The sequence below is a fragment of the Dendrobates tinctorius genome, unplaced genomic scaffold (genome assembly GCF_039654945.1).
Source record: "Dendrobates tinctorius isolate UK_male_01 unplaced genomic scaffold, ASM3965494v1 ptg000151l, whole genome shotgun sequence".
In the NCBI taxonomy this organism is placed as follows: domain Eukaryota; kingdom Metazoa; phylum Chordata; class Amphibia; order Anura; family Dendrobatidae; genus Dendrobates; species Dendrobates tinctorius.
The window spans coordinates 4,921,860-4,941,904 of record NW_027361818.1 but is presented as its reverse complement, the minus strand read 5'-3'; positions in this window follow the sequence as shown (position 1 = coordinate 4,941,904).

The following is a 20,045-nucleotide window of genomic DNA, read 5'->3' as shown; positions in this document are numbered from 1 at the left end:
CTCTTTCTCCTGTAGAGTGTAAGCTCTTATGGTCAGTGGGGGTTCTCTCTCTCCTGTAGAATGTAAGCTCTTATGATCAGCAGTGTCCTCTCTCCTGTAGAGTGTAAGCTCTTATGGTCAGTGGGGTCCTCTTTCTCCTATAGTGCAAAGTGTAAGGTCTTATAGTTGGTGGGGTCCTCTTTCTCTGTCATGTAGAGTGTAAATGCTTATGGACAGTGGGGTCCCCTAGCTTTCCTGAGAATGAAAGCTCTTAAGGTCAATGGGGTCCTCTCTCGCTCCTGTAGAGTGTAAGCACTTAAGGTCAGCGGTGTCCTCTCTCTCCTATAGAGTGTAAGCTCTTATAGTTAGTGGGGTCCTCTTTCTCTCTCATGTAGAATGTAAATGCTTATGGCCAGTGGGGTCCCCTCTCTTTCCTGAGAATGAAAGCTCTTACGGTCAGTGAGGTCCTTTCTCTTTCTCCTGTAGAGTGTAAGCTTTTATGATGCGCCTCTCTACCATTCGTTTTCTCCTGTAGAGTCTATGCGCAGAGTTTCTCTCTCTTCTCTCCTGCACGTATATTTTATGAGTAATTACAAGTTTTCCTGTATTTAGATTTAGATTTACACAAATTTATTCAGTGCAAATTGAATTTTGGAGGAAAATTGGACAAAATTGGTGAATTTGATTATCAAAATATCAGCTCTTCTCTAATCACTTGTCATTTTGTGTTTTTATAAATTGAACAGTCAAAGAGCAGAAATGTCACATCTGTCTAATTGTCATGAAATAATCTTCCCAGTTATCAAGAAAAAAAATTACCTTTAGAGAAATCATAGTCTCAGAGGTTATTATTATATTTACATTATCATCAGCAGAATCAATTATAATACCGTGATTATATTCAGGTTCTTCAGTATATAAGACACTTTTATCCGTATAAGATTGGATGTTAAGAGTCAGGTAAGGACGGGGGCACAGGGAATAATCTTCATGAGCAGCACAAATACTTTTCTACACACGCCATATCTAGCACTTATATGTGTAACTTTTCTGGCCTTCATAAACAGAAAAAAAAATAATTTTGATGAACTTTTTTACAAGTTATTTCTAAATTAGAAAATAAGATGCATTTCATAATTTGTGAAAATGTTTAATTCATTTTTTTTTTACTTCCATGTGATAAATGTATTAAATGTTCTCATTTCTTCATAACAGTGATAAAACAAAAGAAACCAGAAAATGTTACAAAGTCCTTAAAAAATGCTAAATAGCTGTTTTTAAAATTTCATATTCTGCAAAATGTTCACCAAGTATAAATACACTAAGTAAGTGAAAGTAAGAAGAGTTAAATAATATACATTGACATTTTTTAAGCTTCAGTTTTGCGATAACAAACATACATTTAGAAAATAAAACCAAAACAAGTCAAATATGCAAAAATTTCCAAATTCATGAATAATTTTATATATGAGAATGAAATATGCTGCAACTATTTCCCTGGAAAAAAATAAGCCAAAAATGTGCTCATATAAAGTGTAGAAAGGTAAATAATTGTGAGCAAAGTGTAAAATATAAGCTTGGATGCAATGCTTTTAAAAATGGTTTCAAACACTTTTATTTATAATATGGATTATTCATTTGTTATATTTAATATATACAAATTTATATTTTCCCCTAGGCTATAATTTTGGATAAAAGGAACTCAATACATGTCAAAATAAATTAAAAATAAAAATAAGAATGTTTTAAGAAATAGTTAAAGCACCTAAATATCCTGTTAAGATTCTGGTTCTGGCCAACAAGTCTATTGTCAACTTCTCTAAAACTACGTAGGAAATGTTATGTCATGCCGATATGTTGTCAGTTCCAGAGGGTGATGATCATTTCTGTTTTCTGTCTACAGTGAAATCAGTGAAAACTGTTCTAATGTATAGTATTTCAAATGAATATAGAATTTGTTCCGATCCTTCTGCTACACCTCACATCAGTTACCTACTCCATGGATCAGATGTGTAGATTGCCACCTACATCAGACCCGGAGGGGATGAGACAACCAGGAGATATCATGATAGGAGCGTTACTACCTATTAACTCTGAAGCAATCTACCGAAAGTTGACATTTCATGTCCGGCCACCCAAATCTTCCTGTAGATTGTAAGTAGGTCTCATAGTAAGATATATTGCTGTTTTCTACTATAAAATGGAAGTTCAGGGGGTCTTAGGTTTGAACAAACCAAAATGGTCACAACCATTGTAGATTCAAAAGGTTTAAGTATGGGGTTTGTGTTGTTAGGATAAATATTTTAAAGGTTGTCCATGTTTTTCCTGAAAGATAGAAGTCACTCGGTATGACTGCAGACTTGTGAGTCATCGAAGCAGGTACAGCGCCTTCATTGAGGATTCACCAGGGCCGAGTGCAAGAACGGGCAGACATGTTACCACAAATATGCAATATGGCTACTTCTGGCCACATTCCAACTAAACGTGCACGTCCTCACTCAATTCACTTGTATTGAGTAAGGCCACTCATGTCTAATTGGAATGTGCCAGAAATATGCATACTGCATACTTTTGGTCATAAAACTGCCCGGTCTCGCTGCAGTGCCGGCACCTGAAAATACTGACAGTGCTGTTTGCTCTATGAGTTCTCACAAGTCTGAAGTCATACAAAATGACTGTAGACTTTCATGACAAATCTGGACAACACTTTCAAGTATTTATTAAGTATAGGCAAAGGAATTGGTCAAGAAGAAAGTCATCACCAAGCCAGTGTTGGTTCTCTTTATGTTGTACACTCAGATTTCTTTTTCTTGTGTAAGCATACACTTACAAGTAAGAGCTCCGTCACACATAGCGACTCACCAGCGATCCCGACAACAATATCAACGTGTCCAGATCGCTGGTGAATCGCTATATGACCGCTGGTGAACTGTCAAACAGGCAGCTTCACCAGCGATCAGCACAGGGATGCCGAGCACGCGGCGTCGCTGTGTTCGTTAGTTACCAGCGCGATGATGCAGGGAGCGGGTAACTAACGTACACATCATGTATCCAAGGGACGTGCGTCATTTAGATACCCGATGTGTACATTAGTTACCAGCTCCCTGCATCAACCCGTTGGTAACTAGCGTACACATCGGGTATCTAAGGGACGCCCGTCCCTTGGATACTCGATGTATACATTAGTTACCAGCAGATCGCTGGTCTCCCGCCTGTCACACGCAGTGATGCGTGCTGGCCAGCGGGAGACCAGTGACCAAAGAAAAGTCCAGAGGTTTCCCAGAGCGATCAGCGATACCGGCGGGGAGGGGCGGTCGCTGATCGCTGTCACACACAGCGATCTTGCTGGTGAGATCGCTGTTGTGTCACAAAACTTGTGACTCAGCAGCGATCTCGCTAGCGAGATCGCTATGTGTGACGGGGCCTTTAAAGCACATTATTAGACTAAAATTAACATACTGAAGACAGCTTTGACTATTTGAGCTGTAAATATGACTCCCTTGCTGGCCCACACCATCACTACACATATAACTATCTATAGTAATTAGCTGTTTGTCATAAAAGATAAGCTATTTGACTCAATGCTATTGAATTCAGATTGAATTTTAGGTAATCTGTTAGTTCCAGTGAATTTTCAAGAATTTGTGATTCGATTCATGCAAATCGCCAAGAATACCTTCCACTATATTTTAAAATGCTGAAAACGGCAACAGCCGAAGAAATCAAACAAGGCTTCGTGCACAGCTGGGTGGGCTTCTTCATAATCTTTTTCAACTAGCAAATCCCATGGTATAACATAGCCAGAAGGGACATCATATCACAGCCAGCATAAAAGTCAGGCCAGGAAATGCAGCCATCAGCCATATTGGAGATAATCTGCTAAGTGAGAGTGGATATCAGAGGTGGCAGCTTAGCAACAGAAAAGGGAGAAAGCCAAGAAAACCCTCTGATTATGCTGTGGAAATAGTGTGTGACTGCAAAAAATTTAAGAACAATTAATATCCATTTAACCATAGCCATAGGTGTAGAGGACATTTTGACACTTCTAAAACAGTATTAGAGCTAAGACTGTTATACACATCTTTTCAGGACAATTGAAGCACCGGCAATTTGCTTCAAAAATGTGTCAAAGCTGGAGAATTTAAGTAAAAAAAGATCTAATGGGACTATACTATCATGCCTAAGGTGTAAAAGACGGAGAAGGGGCTAATATTGGGCAACCCTTATGAATTATTGTAGTGAAGAGCTTCATGATATCTGTCACTATTTCTCCGCTCAGGGCTTGCTGAGCTGACGGTGCTTTACAGGTTAGCTGTCCATTCTGTTAATGGGAGATGCAGGACTTTCTTCAGATGTTTGGTGTTCTGGAGATTGCGAAGCTACATAACTAAACTGTCTGCCCCTGATCCCTGCTTACAAAGTTTGTACTTCCTGGTGAATGTTAGTCTGATTCTGTTGTTCTGAGTTCTGGTCTTCCGCTGCCTGACCTCTCTGGACCAAGTTCTGACTATCCCTTTGTCTTGTCCTTTGGCTTTTGATCAGCTATCTCTTGCTGTTGACCCTGGACTGTAACCTAACTTACGCCTTCATCTTTTCCCTTGGGTATCTACATACTCTTTTGATATTAATCCCGGAATGTCTGACTTTTCTGCCTCATGGTCTGTTTGTGAGTAGTGACTAGTGCCACATTATGTCTGGTCATATAATTTTTTTTTTCTGAATAATGGATCCAGTTCATGCACTCAGGAAACAAATCTGACTCGAATGGTTCAGGACCTGGTTAACCCTCCGTCAGGCGCAATAGATCTGACAGGCACACAGTAATTAGTTTCACTTCTCTCTCCTTGCCCACTTATCAGAAAACCCCACCCCTCCTAGTTATCTCCTGACTCTACAGGCTCTGTGAAACCTGATATCACAGTGACTCAGCAGACCTTCTAGTGAGCAGATATCAACACTTTGGCTTCTCAGGCACATTGCGCCTGATTTCAACACAAATTGAAAGGTTAGTATTTTCTTTTTTTATTCATCACGATTGTGTATTTAGCTTGTTTTATGAAGGATTAATGCTAAGTTAGTGTACATAAGTACTGTTTTCTTAGACAAAAGGAGGGTGGCTTCTAAGGCACATTGCGCCCTAACACATACTCTTTCTCTCTTGCTTCAGATTTTCTGCTGCAATGGCCAGAAAACAGTATGATTCATCTAAACCCCTTCATTTAGAAGAAATGAAGATTTTTTTGTTAGAAGATGATGAGGAAGAACCAGCAGTAACTGAGGATTTAGAGGAATCTAGTGACATTTCATCTGAAGATGAGGTAGCAGAATGTAACACTGATTCTGGAACAGAGCAGGATGGAGATGACACTGATACAGAGGAAACAGACACAGATCTAGCTTATTATTTGGGCAAAGATAAAAATACAAAGGACGTCCCAAGGACGTTCCAGAACAAACACCGACTCTACCACCTTCTAAAAGACGCAGTTGTACTACCTGCTCATTTGTATCTGGTTTCAGAAGGCTTTCTAAATATGACTGCAAAATATGTAAAGAATCAATCTGCCTTTCCCATGCAACTTTCGTCTGCCAGCCTTGCCTTTCTAAGTGTACCTGTGCTGCTTCTGCTGCAATTGAAACCACTGAAGATGAGTAGAAAATAATTAAGTAACATCTAAGTGCAATATCCTTTAAGTTTTTTTCCATAATTTTATATTTAAGCAATAGTTAAGTAAAGATAACTGGAGCCTATTTGGCGGTACTACCGAAAAGTGGTACTTTTAGTTTTAATAAGTTTATGGTTAATAAATGGTTTTTTTTGCATCTGATTTGGTGTAATCTCTTTTAATACATTCCTATGAAGGTCACTGACTACTTCTATAGTCCTGAAATTGAAATATGTAGCTACTATAGGTGGTTTTCTGACCTGTGCTTGTCAGGCACATTGCGCATGAACTGAGGAGAATCTATATTGCGCCTGACGGAGGGTTAAGGATCACCAAAGAATAGAATGCTCACAGTCAAAACTGCAAGGTCAGTTCAGTATTCTGGGTGGTTCCCAAAGCTCTCCGCTATCGACAGTAGTTATTTTCTTCTGGACCCACTGATGTGCAGTTGACTGCCCCCAACCCAGCTGTTGCACTTCCTGACAGATTTTTTGGGAGAGAGGGATAAATTGAGGCTATTTAATGAGAGCTGTAAATAAATTTTTACTCTATGACCCCGGGCATCTGGGAACGAGTAATAGCGGGTGGGTATAACTAAATCCCTATTGCATAGGGGTCCTCAATCTTGGGCATTCTCTTTGTCCCCACTTGCCCCAGAATGTTCTTCTGTTGTTGCCTTTTTTGACATTTTAGGGATGATTAATGACAAATTTGATAGGATCCAGGTCGCAGAGGCTAAGATCATGAGCCTGACACAGGGGGGCCGAACCACTGAGGATTAAAGTTCAGAGTTCCAGCCAGGGCCGGACTGGGACTAAAATTCAGCCCTGGCATTTGAAGTTACACAGGCCCACTACTCACATGGTGACTATATAATATTTTTGTACAGTTGTAGGGTACAAGCAGTGAGAGGAGATTAACACGACTATATACCATGTAGTCACAGCTGTGTCCAGTATTTCAGCTCAGTCCTATTTATTGCTTTTAGGTATAGTACTCCTCCCAAAGCTCTGTCCCCTTTTGTAAGCACGGTGACAGAATTCCTGGCAGAACTGCTATCCATTGGGCCACCAGACCCCCTGCTCATAGCTGCCCTTATCATACCTCCCAACTTTTGAGGAAGGGTAAGAGGGACAAAGACTGCGGCGCAGATTTTAAGCTACGCCCGGCCACACCCATTCCACAACTAGTCACACCCATGTCCACGCCTAATCGCACCCATTTAGCACTGCTGATCACACTGACTTGTACTGAGGGCACAGTGACTGGCATTATGGGCACACTGACTGGCACTAAGGAAGAGAGAAAACAGAGAGAGAGAGAGAAAAAAAAGAAAAAGAAAGAAAGAAAGAGGGGAAAAAAGAAAGAAAGAACAGAGAGACAGGGAAAGAACAGAGAGAGAGAGAAAGAAAGAGGGGAAAGAAAGAACAGAGAGAGACAGAGAAAGAATAGAGAGAAAGAAAGAGGGGAAAGAACAGAGAGAGACAGAGAAAGAATAGAGAGAGAAAGAAGTAAAGAAAAGAAAGAAAGAACAGAAAGAAAGAAAGAAAGAAAGGAAAGAAAAAGAAAGAAAGAGGGGAAAGAAAGAACAGAGAGAGAGAAAAAGAAAATGAGGGAAAGACAGAACAGAGAATGAGAAAGAACAGAGAAAGAAAGAAAAAGAGAGAAAGAAATAAAGAAAGATTCTATAAAGATACTATAGCAGCCCGACTCCCATTGTAGTGCCCACCTGAGCCTCCCGATGCAGGACATATCATGATCCGCTCACAAGGCCGACATCCCCGATTCCAAGGCGATCCTGCTGTCTGCGCTGTCGGAGGAGGACACGGTGATGGATCTGAAGCATTCCTGGTTCTGTTACATTCTCCTTAAGAAATTATCTCATTTCCGGTCAGCTTCAAGCACATCACTTCAGGTGGAACATCAGGTGTGTGTTTTAAAATGCTCCTCGGGGCTCCGCCGTGTACTCCTGTGTCCGTGGGAAAAGCCCGCTTTGTATGCTTCGTACACACTTGGCTCCGCTCCGTACATCCCGTACACATAAGGCTCCGCTCCGTATACCCCAAACACACGCAGCTCCGCTCGGTACACCAAGTACACACGCGGCTCCGCTCCGTACACCTTGTACACGCGGCTCTGTTCCGTACACCTCATACACACACGGCTCCTCTCCATACACTTCGTACACACGCGGCTCCGCTCCGTACACCTCGTACACACACGGCTCCGCTCCGTACACCTCGTACACACGGCTCCGCTCCGTACACCTCGTACACACGGCTCCGCTCTGTACACCTCGTACACGCGGCTCTGTTCCGTACACCTCGTACACGCGGCTCTGTTCCGTACACCTCGTGCACGCGGCTCTGTTCCGTACACCTCGTGCACGCGGCTCCGCTCTGTACACCTCGTACACGCGGCTCTGTTCCGTACACCTCGTACACACGGCTCTGTTCCGTACACCTCGTGCACGCGGCTCTGTTCCGTACACCTCGTACACGCGGCTCCGCTCCATACACCTCGTGCATGCGGCTCCGCTCCATACACCTCGTACACACGGCTCCGCTCCGTACACCTCGTACACGCGGCTCTGTTCCGTACACCTCGTACACACGGCTCTGTTCCGTACACCTCGTGCACGCGGCTCCGCTCTGTACACCTCGTACACGCAGCTCTGTTCTGTACACCTCGTACACACGGCTCTGTTCCGTACACCTCGTGCACGCGGCTCTGTTCCGTACACCTCGTACACGCGGCTCCGCTCCATACACCTCGTGCATGTGGCTCCGCTCCATACACCTCATACACACGGCTCTGTTCCGTACACCTCGTGCACGCGGCTCTGTTCCGTACACCTCGTGCACGCGGCTCCTCTCCATACACCTCGCGCACGCGGCTCCGCTCCATACACCTCGTGCACGCGGCTCCACTCCATACACCTCGCGCACGCGGCTCCGCTCCATACACCTCGTGCACGCGGCTCCGCTCCATACACCTCGTACACACGGCTCCGCTCCGTACACCTCGTACACGCGGCTCTGTTCCGTACACCTCGTACACACGGCTCTGTTCCATACACCTCGTGCACGCGGCTCCGCTCTCTACACCTCGTACACGCGGCTCTGTTCCGTACACCTCGTACACGCGGCTCCGCTCCATACACCTCGTGCATGCAGCTCCGCTCCATACACCTCGCGCACGCGGCTCCGCTCCATACACCTCGTGCACGCGGCTCCACTCCATACACCTCTTGCACGCGGCTCCCCTCCATACACCTCATGCACGCGGCTCCACTCCATACACCTCGTACACACGCGGCTCCGCTCCATACACCTCGTACACACGCGGCTCCGCTCCATACACCTCGTGCACGTGGCTCCTCTCCGTACACCTCGTACACACACGGCTCCGCTCCATACACCTCGTGCACGCGGCTCCTCTCCGTACACCTCGTACACACGGCTCCGCTCCATACACCTCGTGCACGCGGCTCCTCTCCGTACACCTCGTACACACACGGCTCCGCTCCGTACACCTCGTGCACGCGGCTCCTCTCCGTACACCTCGTACACACACGGCTCCGCTCCGTACACCTCGTACACACACGGCTCCGCTCCATACACCTCGTACACACACGGCTCCGCTCCGTACACCTCGCACACACACGGCTCCGCTCCATACACCTCGTACACACGGCTCCTCTCCGTACACCTCGTACACACACGGCTCCGCTCCGTACACCTCGTACACACACGGCTCCGCTCCGTACACCTCAAACACACACGATTCCGCTCAGTACAACCCACACACATACAGCCCTGCTACATCTACCCTGTAAACCCCTCCTGACCCCACACATACTTATCTCATCCAGCACCATGACAACAGCACAGCAGAGTCCTGCAGACACCAAGAGGCAAGGCTGTGCGCACAGGACCTGTGATGAGGTCACAGGAGGGGCGGAGTCAGGGGTCACATGATCAGGGGTCTGGACAAAGGCTCCTCATCATGTGACCCCCTGACTCCTCTCCTCCTGTGACCTCATCACAGGTCCTGCGAACAGAGAAGGCAAGCGACACTGTGAGTGGCTGTGGGGGGGGGGTCTCATGCTGCGGCGAGGATGGGGTGCGTGGGGGAGGCGTGGTGGCTTATCTCCCTGCAGTGCGGGAGGAACTTGGAAACTATCGGGCCGGCGGCAGGAGCCACAGTGGCCGCAGCCGCTGGCAGGCGGCCATTTGATCGGGCGCTGCCGCCCGCGGCCCACATGACAGCGGCCCAGCGGGAAAATGCCCGGTTGGTTATATTGCCAATCCGGGCCTGGTTCCAGCAATTGTCTTCTGAGGTTCTGTGCAATAATACTGCTCTCAGGTGCAAGTTTTGACATGGCTTTATGGATACTCTTAACCCCTTTCCGATGTTGGGTGTAATAGTACACCCACGTCGCTCTTACTGGAAGCGACAAGGGGTTTTAGTCATTCTTCCCGAACCAGTCTCCTTACCGAAGACGGCACCAATGGAGGTTAGAACAGCCAGCCTCGGACCACGGTGAGGAGACATCGGTGTGATGTGGGATTCTGCTTCTCGGTCATGCTGAACATTATCTCAAGGACTGTTCGATTCACCCTCAAGCAAACAAACTGTCGGGAAACGCCTAAGTCTCTGTGATATTCGAGGAGGTCACCCAGGCTTCCAGTTATCTTTTTACTCCTCAGAAATACTGTTGAACATGGAACTATGTTTTCAGGACCTGTTGTTATCTGCACTTGCTGTCATTGACTGTAGGTCTGCTGCAAATTTTATTGATTCTGGACTGGTTTTTAAATTGGGATTAGAGACAGATTGGAAAGACCTATTCAGATTGTTGCTACTGACAAAACACTGTTACTCCAGAGAAAACTCCACTCTGAGTCCATCCCCCATTATGTCTTGGATAATTTACCTGCTGGGTTGGTATTGGGGTTTCCATGGCTGCATGTTCATAATCCTGTTATTGATTTGTGGCAAAAGAATATTGCTAAGTGGGGCCCTAACTGCCATAAAAAGTGTCCTTGTTCTGTGCAAATTTGCTCCGCTAGTCTGGAGGGTCTACCGTCATACCTGAAAGATTTTGGAGATGTGTTCTTGGAAAAATAGACTACCTCCTCATCATCCTTATGATTGTACTATTGATTTTATTCCTAATGCCAAATTGACTAAAGCTCTCGTGTACAATTTGTCAGTATCGGAACGGACCGCTATGAAAGAATACATAAATTAAAGTTCACGGAAGGGTCATATCCATCCCTTCTCCTCGACTGTAGCTACTGGACTCTTCTTTATGAAAAACAAGGATGGGGCTCAGCCCTTGCCTAGATTTCCATGAACTACACAAAATTATGGTTAAAAATACTTACCCACTTTCGCTCATCCCCGACCTATCTAATCAGCTTACTGAGGCCAAATGGTTTTATAAACTTGATCTTAGAGGAGCTTATAATCACCAGGAGGGTGATTAATGGAAGACAGTGTTTTTAACATCTGAGGGTTTATTCGAGAACCTAGTCATGCCTTTTGGTTTAACCAATGCACCTATTGTGTTTCAGAACTTTATGAACTACATGTTTTTCTGACATCATTGGAAGTTTTCTGTGGTATACCTAGATAACATTCTAAGGCTACTTTCACACTTGCACTTTTTTGCACTGCGTGCGCAGTGCAAACTCGCGTAAAAAACGCATCATGCTTTTTTTGCGTTTTCTTGCGTTTTCTTGTTTTTTGCGCATGGTTTCTGCAAAAAAATGCATGCTTTTTTAGACTTTAATGGATTTTTGGGTGAATTTCGTGCGCATTGTGTGCACATGCGTTTTTTTTAGACAGGTTGGACGCACAAAAAATGCAGCAGGATGCATTTTGTGTGCCCGGGCGCACACTACAAAAAAACGCATGCGCATACAAACGCGTACAAACGCGTTACAATGCGCACCCATGTTAAGTATAGGAAAAAAACGCATGCGCATTTATGCACAAAAGCGCAGCACAAAAAAACGCAACTGTGAAACCAGCCTCATTTTTTCTTCTGATCTGAGTTCACAGTATTCGCTTGTTCGTTATTTTTTATAAAGACTCAGAGAAAATTCTTTGCTTGCCAAATTTTCTTTATCTGTTCAAGAAATATCATTTCTGTGGATCATCATATCTGCTGAAGGGTTCAAGATGGTTCCTGGGAAGGTGCAAGCTATAATTGATTGGGTTTACCCTCGCAACCTTAAAGCACTACAGCATGTTTTAGTATTCGCCAATTACTATAGAAAATGTATTTGGGGTTTGTTCACAGATCATTAATCCTCTTACTGATCTCATATGTAAGGGGGCGGATCTTAAGGCCTTTAATAAACTGAAAGAGTGCTTCATGTCTGCTCCGTCTTTGATTCAACCTGATCTTCAGAAACTGTTTATTGTAGAGGTGTATGCCTCAGAAGTTGGGGGTGTCTTAAAACCCTGATGAACTTATGGCCATGTGCTTTTTTTTCTAGGACATTTGCTGACAGAAATTATGATGTTGGAAATCATGAGCTGCTTGTTGTCAAGTTAGCTTTTGAGGAATGGAGGGAGCTACTCATCAGGTCATGGTTGTGACTGATCATAAAAATTTAGCTTCTATTGAATCTGCTAAACGTTTACCCCTTAGACAGGATGGGTGGTCCTTATTTTTTTCTAGATTCAATTTTTCCATCACATTCAGGACGTAGTCTAAGAATGTTGGGGCAGATGTTTTATCACTTAGCCTTGATTCAGTTTCTCCTCCAGAAAATCCTTAATCCATTCTTCCTCCGGGTATAGTAATTTCTATGGTGTCCTCAGAGTTGGAGAGTTGGAGACAAAGTACAGTCGTTGGCTCCTTCTTCTACTCCTGGAATTAAATTATCTGTGCCCTTTTGAAGAATTGTTTCTAGTTTTTGGGATAATCCATCCATAAAAATAATGCATTCTCCCAATGTGACTTGTGTGTGATAACAAATGCCATAGCTTTTGGCCTTTTGATTCTTTTACAGTGCAGTAGGTAATGAAATAACCTGTATGAAGATTTTGCATTCCAATTTGTAGGCTAACATTGCTATGAAATCGACTTTTTGAAGCCAGAATTCTACTGTAATTGACTATTAAATATCTCGGATACTAGAGCCAATCTGGCAAAACCAAAGTCATATTATTAATCGGCATCATCAACTCAACATAAAGCTGTTCAGAGATCTTTGGCACCAAAATCACTGTATACAAGTGAATTAACTATATATTCAGAGCTGTAATATAATAATGCAAAAAATATATTTTCTATTTGTATTTAAAAATGAAATAAAAAATGTAGTTATTTTTTATTTTTTTTTACTTTTTGCAGTTTCAATCTGGAATATTATCACCGGTTTCAGGCATTACTTTTTACAGTTGAGCAAATCAACCGAGACCTAAATATTCTGCCAAACATGACAGTAGGATTCCAGATGTATGACACATGTGAAATCCCTCACTATGAATTACAAGGGGCTTTAAGGTTCCTGACAGATTCTAGCACAACTATCTCCGACAGCCAGTGTAGTTCTAGACTATTGTTTCCGGCTGTCATTGGGTCCACAGCTTCAGAGAATTCAATCATGTTGGCTCACGTTTTGGGGACCTTCAGATATCCACAGGTAGGAAACTTTAAAGATAACTTTATGATGATCTTGATAATGTTTTAGTGAAATGTGTAAAAAATGAAAATAAAAAATTGGCTTGTGGCAGAATTTTTTAGCTCAAAAAAGTTTTCATTAAATGTAACGAAAAGCCAATAAAGCAATAAATGCAACAAGATCAGATGTCATAGTTATATTTTAAAAATTGTAAACAAAGTGGAAAGGTGCGATTGAAAAATGGCCGGAGAGGGCCAACTTGTATCACGGGAAAAAGTATAATATTGTAAATCACATCAGTATCCAAATATTATCGTGTTCTTCAAGAAAATCTTGAGTATGTCCAAATATAGAGACAGAACATAGATACGAATAACAAAAATACAAGAAGATAATCATTATTAGCCAATATTGTCTCAGCAGGATATAAAATGAAAGAGTTTATGATTTCTTAAAAAGTTGTCAGCATTTTAATTTTTATTTCAGAGATCAATAGTACACGTGAAAATAAGAAAGCTCGTAATATATCTTATGAATGAAATCTGTTTTTTGCCTTCTGGTTTATCTTTCAGTCAGTTCCAGGGAAAAATCAGTGAAATCTGTATTCAGTGCATATAGACTTTCCCATTGCTGAGACAGGAGTTGACAATTGGTGCTTGTAAAATTATTTAGAAGGAGGAGCTAGAGGCGGGCACAGACATTCTGCTGCAAGTTCTCCTTATACAACAAGTACAGTTCTCCATAGAACATTATAAGCAACAGCTGTGATCTCCTATCTCAGTAATGGGAAGGTCTGAATTCACTGAGAACAGATTTTACTCCTCAATTAGTTACGCAAATTCTCTTCAGAGAGGAAGACGACTAGAACTTTAACGCCACCTATTGGAAGAGTTCTAGTCTCTTCCTCTATGAAAAGACAATTTGCATATTAAATTTCACAGAGGAGCATGCATGGCTTATAAGTCTCCTCACTCGAGGCTGCATCTAGTGTTGCCGGGATGAAAGAATGGAGCAGAGGGGAAGTGGCTAGGCCAGGCAGTGAGCAGCAAGTGCAGGAAAGAGACAGAGTTTTTTCCACCGACAGCAAGAGCAGGTGTGCGGCTCATTCCGCAGCATGAGAGACATCATGGAGTCACGCGCCTGGCAAAGCGGAGTGCAGTTCTTGAGCGTGCATTCCCCATTGTTGACAAACACGCAGCAGCACACGTGTTGGACAGGGACTCCTGCAATGCTCCCCACTTTTGCTGCACAAATTTATGGAGAAGGGGCTCAGTGGGCAAAACCGGTGACCGCCCTTTGTGGACCGTGATTTGTGGATTTCAACTGAGGATACCGCGCCAGCCGTTGCTGGTACTCAAACTCACATCAGACTGTGTGTGGATGAGGACCAGAGAAGACTACAATAAGTGCTGTTTGAATACAAGACTGTTGCGTTAACCCTTTACTTCCCTTGTTTACTTTTTATTGTTTACTAACTCCCCGCAAGAGACCGTTGCCATTCTTTTTGATAAAAATTAATACCATTGTTATACCGCATTGTTCTGCAATCTCTGCAATACTACATGCCCGTACCTGCTTACACCAACATGAACATGTTCATTGTAAGGACAGCCCAATGATTCTATGAATACACTGAAATGTTTTATTATTTATGTTGATGTAATTGAGAGAAGCTGGATATTTGCTAATGGATTTAGTCATAGATCTCAGTTGATTACTGTGTTTCACATTTGAACACAATATGATCAATTTACAATCTGGGCGTGGTGTTCACATAAATGTAATCTATAAATATTTCACTTCTTTGTCAAAAGAACAATTAAGAGAAGAGCGCCCAAGGTTGTTACCGGAATAGGTGGACTGCAATACCAAGATAGGTTATTAAACTTATAAAACAAAAGTTTAGGAACAATCTTATTACAACGTACAAATATATCCCCAGTAGAGAGATCAGTATAATGATCTTTTTACACCTAGGCCTGCAATAATGACAAAGGACCTCACCTTAGTCTACGGGAAAGAAGGTTTCATCATTAGTCATAATATGTTGTATTGGTTGATTCAATAGAAAATTTCAAGGCGGTCTGGATGCCTACAGGCTATGAGTAGCAAATTATGCAATGAGATATTGATTTTTGTATGTGGAGTCGGGAACAAATGTTTCCCTCTAGAATCTGTCTCATGGAATTTTTGCCTTCCTCTCGATCTTTATGTTAGGCTATAGATTAAACTAGAGTACAATGTTACAAATGCACATTTTTATTTACAGATCAGTCCATTTTCAAGTGTTTCCCTCTTAAGTAACCGGAGAATGTTTCCATCCTTCTTCAGAACTGTTTTGAGTGGTATTTACCAGTCTAAAGGCATGGCTCAGCTTGTTCTTAAATTTGGTTGGACTTGGATTGGTCTTCTAGCTCTCGACAATGATTATGGCCTTCAGGGAATTCAGCCAATAAAAGAAGAAATAATCAAAGCTGGAGCATGTGTGGCCTTTATGGAATATATTAAAATTGGCCAACCCGATCGCAATGCTCCACATGTAGTGAAGGTCATAAAAGAGTCCACTGCTACAGTTGTAGTTGTTTTTGCTAATGAAGTTGAGTTTGTGCCTATTTTAAATGAGATGTTGCTGCAAAATGTCACGAGGAAGATTTTTATTGGCAATTATGGTTGGGCGAGGTCGCTGTTATTGTCCATAAATAAATATTTCATTACTTTATCCGGGAGTCTTAGTATAATAAATTATAGCTACAACATCCCAGGTTTAAGTCAGTTCCTTGTCAAGATACAACCAATAACTTCATCAACAGCAAAGTGGAACAAGATGATGTGGGAAACAGTGTTCAACTGTCAATTTCTTCCTGAGCATCAAACTGTTTCTTTTGAGAACCCGGTGAAGATTTGTACGGGATTAGAAAATTTAGAAAATATGACAAAAAATGCCAACTATATTTCCAGCCTTATACCTACTTACTATATATTTGCTGCTGTCCATGTCCTTGTGAAAGCTCTAGATGATCTAAGAAATTGCAAAATTGGTGATGGACCATTTTCTAACGGGACTTGTACAAACATTTGGAATTTTAATCCATGGCAGGTAACTACATATAGATGTTGAGCCTGGTATGGTGTGATGGCCTAGCATAACTTTATATATACATTGCTCCTTCTGTTACCAACCTTTTTAGCATTCACCAGTAACTAATAGAAATATCATCTTATCTGCACTTGAGTAAGGGTAAGGTTTCAGTCTCCCATGGTCCCCCGGTACGTTTTTACTATATCTGTGATTTTCTGTTGGTCTTCTGCGTGTACGTGTGTACCTTCCATGTGACATCTGTGTGACATCCATGAGCCGTCTGTTTCACACGTGCCGGAGTAGAATGCAGAATAGAAATTACAGATTTTTAGGTGTTAAAGATTAGAGATGAGCGAATATGTTGAGAAAAGGATCTACAAACTTAAATTTTGCATGAATATAGCACATTCGGATTCATGATCGGAAATACGAGCATTTTTTTTTTAAATCCAAAATAGTCGGTAAAAGTGGGGGAAAATAATTGCGTTGCCTCTAAAGTCTTTTAGAGAAGATAGATTAAAAGCTGGTATTTCAGCAGCCATGTACAGTAAAATCACAGCAGGACCTAACAGGATAGAATAGATGGATTGCATACAGTATATACCAATAAAATAGATATATAGATGTCAGTGACACACAACTTTTCTTCTATCTATGCAATATATATGCTATTAAATTATTTTGAGAAAAATGGTCTGGGCTCTCGTGTAATTTTCTTAACCAGCAGAGGGAAAACCGACAGCTGGGGACAGATGTTTATAGCCCGGGAAGGGGGTAATACCCAATATCAGCTCACAGCTGTATACTTAGCCGTGACTGGCTATTAAACTGGGGACCCCGCAAAAAAAATGACATAGGGCCACCCTATAATTAATAAACAGCAAAGTCTAGGTAGACAGCTGCAGACTGATATTAAAAGCCTAGAAAGGGGCTATTGATATTGCCCCCAGGCTAAAAACATCAGCTCTCATCCACCCCAGAAAAGGAGTATCTATAAGGTTTTCCAATTCTGGCACTCAACATTGCTGTAACAACCCTGGCATCGCTGCATGGCCTCCCATCCCCCACACTCCTGGAGGGCAGCCATACAAGTACCAAGCAAAGCAAGGAGTAAAGCCTCCAGAAAAGGAGGAACACAGAGCAAGACCTGGCAGCTCAGTAGCAAGACACTAACTGAGTAAACACATTGCACAGGCAAGGTTCTACTGGGTGGGGCTGCCCTAAATACTAGAGGGCTCTTGGAAATTGGTCAGGGACACATTAGACAGGTGCATCCTGACTCCATAAAAACCAGGGAGTTCAGGCGCCGCCCCCTATGCACACAGCCAGGAAGCATGCATAGAGCAGATGGGAGACAAGCGGCACAGACCATGGAGCTCACAGCAGACAGAAATCACAGCATGGGCTGGAGCAGTGAGCAAGTTGGAATATCCTGGTCTCTGTGTCTTTGTTCTTGCCTTGCTTTGTACCTGTGTTTACTCTGGTCCCTGTGTCCTTGGTCCTGTACCTTGTCTTGCACTATTACCTTGTCTGAATTCTGTCCTACCTCTGTCTGTCTGTCTCCCTTTCTTTGGCTCCTTTCCCTGCTTTGTCTTTCCTTGTGTCCTCCCTGTCTGCTGGTGCTCTGCACTCTTGCGGCCCTGTTCATGCTCCGCTCTCTTGTGACTCTGCCTGCTCTGTACTCTTTAGGTTCTGCCTGTGCTCCGTACTCTTGCGGTTCTGCGTGGTTCTGGTTCTGTTGCAGAACCTCTTGCTGCTCTACTACTCTTCTCCACAGTCTTGTGGCTCTGCTCATGCTCTGCTGTCTTGTGACACTGCTTTCTCTGTACTCTTCAGGCTCTGCCTGTGCTACGTACTCTTGTGGTTCTGCTTGGTTCTGCTGCTGCAGAACCTCTTGCTGCTCTACTATTCTTCTCCGCAGCCTTGCAGTTCTCCTCCTGAGTGAACAGGTGCAAACCTGTTCTGTCATACTCCACTCTTTCCTGTCAGTACCCTACCTGCTCCTCCTGTGTGAACAGGTCCAAACCTGTTCTGTCATACTCCACTCTTTCCCGTCTGTACCAATACTAGCACCCGCTGTGTGAATGGGTCTTTACCTGTTCCTTCATACACCACACCTGCCTGTTCATGTCTCTGCTGTGCCTGCCTGCCAGTGTCTCAGCCGTGCCACCGTCTCCCCAAGTGGGAACAGCAGCCACAGCCAGAAACCACCCTGGAGTGGCACCTGGCAGCTGCCTGCCACACAAGCCTGACCTCACCATCAGAGGCTCCAGTGGAAAGCAAGGCAGCTGTCCTTGTCATGCCCCTTCCAGGGTAGTCTGGTTTCAGGATATCCAGATCTGACAACCAGCCAGTGTCTGGACCCTGAGAAGCTCACGCAGCTGCAGGGGCTTAGCGGGGTCCTAGGGAGAGGAGCACATCCCAGAGGCTGTGTACTAACAGGACCTGAACCACGTGACTACTGGGGGCGTGGCCTAAGCTCAGGAGAGCTAGGAGCTGAAGGAAAAATCCTAGAAGGGTAAATACGGGACAAAGTTACCAAGGGGCATAGACAGAGACGTAAACCAGATCAGGCTGGGGTCAAAGCTGGAGATAGCATGACAGTACCAGAGGATTAGGATAGGAAAAAAGTGGTCAGACAATCCACGCTGCGAATCACTATGAACAATTATTATTACAGTGGTCTTTATTCGACGCGTTTTGAAGTTTCACAGAACTGCTTCCTCAGGAAAAAACCACCGGTGGTTTTTTTCCTGAAGGAGTTCTGTGAAACTTCGAAACGCGTCGAATAAAGACCACTGTAATAATAATAGTTCATAGTGATTTTCAGCACGGATTGTCTGTCCACTTTTTTCCTATCCTGCATCTTCTACATCGGTCCCTCGTGGATCTGTGGTTTCTGCAGCAGCGAATCCTCCATGCTTATTACAAGCTCCATCTGGTGAGTGTATTATTTTTAAATTGATATACCTACACTGGATAATGCACTATTGCGCTATTTCTTTTCAATAGTATCCCTAGTACCAAAGGATTAGACAGAGCGGATAGTCAGGACGTAGCAAGAGATCAGTAAACCAGAATGGGCAATAGACGGTACAGAAACAGCAGGCAAGCGCACAACGGTGACAGACCGGGTCAGAAGCCAAGATATCAAACACAGAAGCATGCACTCTGCACAAGGCACAAACACACAGGGGTCACTTAAACTGAGCCAAGGGCTAAAGTATAGCTGACAGAGAACCCTGGTAAAGATTGAGTATAAATACCCTTCCAAATCCAGAATGAGATACACTTAACCCTGCGAGTGCAGGGCATAAACACTGTCCAAACCATGACAGTACCCCACTCTTAATGGGGGGCCACTGGACCCCCAGGCTTGTCCAGGTATCTGGCATGGAAGACCCGCACCAGACGATCGGCATGCACCGAACTGGTCGGAACCCATGACCGATCCTCCAGAGAGTACCCCTTCCAGTGTATCAGATACTGGAGTTTCCAGCGCACCCACCGGGAGTCAAAAATGCGCCCTACTTCATACTCCAGCTGCCCCTCTACCAGCACTGGTGGAGCATTGGATGAGGAATCCTCTCTCACCGTCCCCACAGGCTTTAACAGGGACCTGTGGAAGACATCAGAAATTTTAAAGAAGGCAGGCAGCTGCAGTCGGTAGGCTAC